Raw genomic sequence first — 6028 nt, 5'->3', positions numbered from 1 at the left:
GGTTGAGTTGGAGTTCTTCTGGGGTTACCCTGGCTTGGGCGAGACGGACCCTGATTAGACTGGTATGAAGAGATTGGTCTCTGAATTCGGGGTCCTAGACTTCCATGTCCCCTTGACATGGCAGGAGTTGGGCAGTCTTTTAACTGATGACCAAAACCTTGGCATCCAAAACACCGGTTCTCACTTCTGAGTTCATCGTTCTGAATCCTTAAAATAGGTGGTCCTCCTTCACTTTGGAATCTTCCTGCATCTTGATTCTGAATCGGTCCTTGTTGCCTCTTTGGGAGTGGAAAGTTTGAAGTACCTTCCTGGGCTTGGAATCTTTTAAAGTTAGAGAGTGCAGGCTTTGGCGGGACCTTTACTACAAAGGCTTTGGCAAAATCCTTTGCCATTTTTACTGCTTCAGCCATGGACACTGGTTTGGCATTTTTGACCAGTGTGTCCAAGGGTTCGTTCATTGCCTGAATGAACCTGGCCCCATGAGCTGTTCTTCATCTAGAGGTGGTGAGTATTTGAGTAGAAGAGCAAAGGCCTGGTGATATTCTTCAATGGTTTTGTTCTCTTGCTTTAGCTCTAAAAATTCGTTCATTTTGGTTTCCAAAAATCCAGGGGGACAAAATCTCTTTCTCAAATAGGTTTTTAAGTCGTTCCAAGAATGAGTATTTCTGTTCAGACGGTTGGTGTCACAGTGGTTCCTCCATGCTACCCTGGCTGTTTCCACTATTTTCAACCAGCCAAGAGCCATTTTGCTCAACTCATTATAACCTATGACGTCTCCACAGTCTCACCCAGGTTCTCCCCTTCTCCTTTGAAGGGTCCTGGTTGAGTCGTATAAAGAGCCTTGTGAACATCAGGGTCAAGTTCGTTATCTTCAGAGACAGGGTCTGGCTGACGACTACGGTTTCCTCGTCTCATGATTCTGTCAAAAATTTATATATTAAAGAGAGAATAGTTATAAGATCAGAAGGGAGATTCTTATTTTTGAATACCTCAAAAACTGGGGAGAAATCTTACATTCTACCCCACTTAAAAAAAAGCGCGAGATGTCCTCATCTCGTAAGTAGAGGACAACTCTTTTTCTTAAGATCCAATTTATTTTGGGGTTCCTTATATTTAGGTCAACCCAACAGAATACGGGGATAAATATCCCTTATATAGAACTCATCATTAAATAACAATTCATTGAGATCATATCATTCATATCTTTAACACGATAATGGTCCATTAGACCGAAAAAATTTCCTTCTGAACATTCCTCCACGGAAAATTGTAGTTAAGCAAGTTCTCAATTTGTCATCCCTTAACTTGATCTACCGTCTCAAGTATTAACAGTAGTAATTTGACAGCACAATCCACTAATCTCATAGTGATTTGCTGAAATCATTATCATCATTTATCATTACAGGGACTCGTCCCGATCATCCACATTGTGGTTTCGCTCGGTTATTATATTACTAAATTTTAGAAATCATCATTTTTCAATCAGAATCTAAATCAATTCATCAATTCTCAAACAGAATTAAAAATCATATCAACCACATTCGAATTCATCATCTGGATAGCATTAACGCTTATAATTTAAAGTCTTAGATTTACTCGTATATACTGCCGTGGTAAAGAGCCGCAGTTATACCCTCGGTATATACGGTAGTCACAGTCCTTGAAATTATAAGGTAAATACCATCATGTCTAGGCCTCAAGCAAGTCAGGGATTCTATATAATTACGGTGCTTCCATCTGAAGACCCAATTACCAAATTACGAATTTCAGTTTGAATATCAAATTGTATGACTTATAGCACACAATTACAACCTTTTTGATTCTTGATAAATTTTTGATATATTTGGCTTCTCGGTTGATCCTCATTAACCAAAAAGCTCTGATACCAACTGTGAGATCCCTGTTCCCACCGCGCAGCAACAGATTTGGGGTACTAGCAGCAAAAGTAGCACTTCATGCGCGAGGCAGGGTCCCACACTCGGGGCCTCGTCCACGGATATCCGGACAAAAGACTAATCCGTCGGTTTTTCCAAACCGAACCCGGAAAAACTTCCCTTATCCGGAAAGCACGGGCGATTCCTCCAAGATAACTTTTTACTCTAACGTAGTCAAGACCATTAGTGATCAAACTGATCCGACTGCACCTATAAAGATACTCGGTCAGATCAAGGAAGAAACTTGCACTTGGATCATTGGGATCAACGCTTTTTTCCCCATCAAGAGGCACAGCCGTTGATTCCTATCCATAGAACAATTACTATCCGGGATTTACTTTATCTATCGTAGTAACAAAAATTGAGTCTCGATTTACGGATCCATCAGTCCAGCCTAACCCCATCCGATCCCATGGGTTAGCCAACCGCCCAACCACTGTAGTGATGGGATCCAATTTGGAATTTGGTTAGGTTTTGTCCCGAGTACCAAGGAAAAGAGTTCCAAGGCCCCCTAGCCGGAAGTTCATGCAAACATAAAACTAGCCACACCACTTACACACCCAATATGAAATTGCCTTTTTCTTAGCATCAGCTAACTTTAAAACAATCCTTTAATGAAACCATAGTACCACTGATCACAATCTTCCAATTTATCCGGTTGATTCATAATTTCCCATCATTCCTTAATCAGAGTATCTATGGCATCATTGGCAACTAGAACGCTCACCACCTGTCCACACAGGGCCTTTTCAATAGTTCCTAGCCCATAATACTCGGCAATATAATCACTTATAAAAATCAAGATGGACTCTCGTTGAAGATCAGTAAGATCAACCAACAGATCCATATAAAGATCCATGGACTCATCCATTGAAGACCAGCAAGGTCAATCAACCAGATCCATGCCCGGTTTCACAAAACAACTTGTTCCAATATCTTCCTCGACGCACGCGTGGGTATCCTAGGTGACCCAGAGCCCGAGCACCGTATGGTCAGCACCCTCTAGGATCCTTCGCAGGTGAACTAGCGCTTCACTCATAGGCCGCTTCCTTGGTCCCTCATCCACCTCACCGGAAGCTCACCATTTTAATCGAACCGAGGCTGGTCAAGACCTCGGTCGACCTTGCTACGCGAGACGTCCTCCATTGACTCTCCGTCAGCACAGTCGCAACTTTATCAGTTAGGTCTCCACGACCTTAATCACAAGACGGTCAAAATGCTTCCCCAGCATTCTTGACATAAAACAGTCATTTACAAATACAATTTCTATATTAACTCTTATTTTTCAACATTATCCCTCATTAATCCACATTACTTATTTCACATTCCATTTATATGTGTACTCATCCAATCACATCATTTTCCATCTCTTCACTTCAGATTCCTTCACATCACATATCATATATTCACGTCCATATCCACATCCATACATCCACATCCACATCCACCTACATACATACATACATGCACATTCACATCCATACATCCACATCTATATGCATACATCCACATCTACATGTATACATCCACATCCGTATCTACATCCATTCCTCTACATCCACATTCACATCCACACATCCACATACATACATGCACATTCACATCCATACATACACATACATACATCCATTTCCTCCTTCCCATTCATATAGCTCCATACGCCTTCACATCTATTCTTTTACATCACATCCATTCTCGCCTTATGACAACCCATATACATCTTATCTCATCACATTTACTTCTTATCTCATCCCATACACATCTTATCACATCTTAACTCATCTTATCACATCCTAACTCATCTCATATACATCTTATCTCATCTTATCACATCTCATACACCTCTTATCACATCTCATACACCTCTTATCACATCTTAACTCATCTTATCACATCCTAACTCATCTCATATGCATCTTATCTCATCTTATCACATCTCATACACCTCTTATCACATCCTAACTCCTCTTATCACATCCTAACTCATCCTTTATGCATACCTCTATGCAAGAATTTCAATTATGATAAAAGTAATACTTTTATAATAAAATAATTATTTTTTATAATATTTTTACAATAAAATAATAATTTATTTATTTTTTTCATTTCTATGCACGAAATTCAATATGATGAAAATAACATTTTTATAATAAAATAATTATTTTTTTTCTTTACAGTTTTATAATAAAATAATAAAATATTCATCTTTTATGCATACCTCTATGCATGAATTTTAATTATGCTAAAAGTAACACTTTTATAATAAAATATTCATCTTTTATGCATACCTCTATGCATGAAATTCAATTATGCTAAAAGTAATACTTTTATAATAAAATAATCATCTTTTATGCATACCTCTATGCATAAAATTCAATTATGCTAAAAGTAACACTTTTGATATAAAATTTTATCCATTATGCATACTTCTATGCATGAAAATAAAAATGATAAAAGTAACACTTTTGATATAAAAATTTATCCATTATGCATACTTCTATACATGAAAATAAAAATGATAAAAGTAACACTTTTGATATAAAAATTTATCCATTATGCAAACTTCTATGCATGAAAATAAAAATGATAAAAGTAACACTTTTGATATAAAAATTTATCCATTATGCATACTTCTATGCATAAAGATAAAAATGATAAAAGCAATACTTTTGATATAAAAATTTATCCATTATGCATACTTCTCTGCATAAAAATAAAAAATGATAAAAGTAACACTTTTGATATAAAAATTTATCCATTATGCATACTTCTATGCATAAAATAAAAATGATAAAAGTAATACTTTTGATATAAAAATTTATCTTTTATACATAATATAAAAATTTAATTTTTTCATAATTACAATGAAATTCTTTCAATTAATTTAGGATGATAATTCTTAGAATATGGTAGGAAGTCCTCTTTTCATGCTTTGAATGAAATTATTTTATGTGTAAATTTTTATAAAATTTTGCCATAGCTCCGCTCTACTATGACTGATATAATGAAGAAGATGGATGGAGTTTTGGAGGTTACTAGAGTGTTTGTAAAGAATATATTTAGTTTCTTATGGATTGCCTAAGAACAATTTTTTTAATAAAATTCATGTTACTAGAGTGTTTGTAAAGAATATATATTTAGTTTTTTATGGATTGCCTAAGAACATTTTTTTTAATAAAATTCATGTTACGTCTTATAGGAGGATACGTGGATGATATGTGTAATGTAAAACTCATATACATGTAGTGTGACACTTACAAGAAGTAGGATCTTTCACAAAGAAACTTTAAATGAGATTTAGGACCTTTCACAACACAAAACTTTAAACTCAAGTTGCACAATAACATAGATACATAATAATACATTATTACTTAAACTCAAGTTGCACCATAACATAGATACATAATAATACATTATTACTTAAGTGATTGAGAAGATGGCAAAATATAAACCCTCAAAGTCATGTGGTCATGTGCTTTCATGAAAAGAGAGTCTGGAACTATTAAGAAGAATGTTATATGCTGGTAGTTAGGGAATAAACTCATAGTGATGATGATAAATCAATTGTGTAAAGAAGAGGATTGATTTGTATCTATATACTAGCCTATATATGTGTGCATGTATGACATGCTCATGTAAGTCTACTATCATAGTTGGTGCAATAGTCCTCATCGGCGGCCACCTTCCACGACCATCCATGTTCATCTTCAAACATGATGCGAGAATCAAGATTGTCAAAGGGGTCCCAATCTTGTCCTATAATCATTTTGTTTTTAGTTCATGAGGTCTAAAAGGATTTATCTTTAAAACTTAAATATTTTAGCACATAAAAATTATAACCTACTGATGTAATCCATTTATAATTTGGTGATGAAGTTCATTATTTTCTTAAAAGGAGTAATCTTAATTATTTTAAAATAATGACATCATATTCAATGAAAGGCCTCCTCACAATAGCCGTTGTGAGAATTATATTGATTGGCATACTAGTATTGCACCCGTGCATTGCTGCGGCGCGGCCGACCAAGGTTCCAGAAAAGAACTATTCCCTCTCTACAACCATTTCTCTCTCTCTCTCTCTCTCACACACACAT

The sequence above is a fragment of the Cibotium barometz genome, chromosome 62 (assembly GCF_041138505.1).
Source record: "Cibotium barometz isolate CiBa-2024 chromosome 62, ASM4113850v1, whole genome shotgun sequence".
Classification (NCBI taxonomy): domain Eukaryota; kingdom Viridiplantae; phylum Streptophyta; class Polypodiopsida; order Cyatheales; family Cibotiaceae; genus Cibotium; species Cibotium barometz.
The sequence above is the reverse complement of the archived record's forward strand: the minus strand, read 5'-3'. Positions refer to the sequence as shown.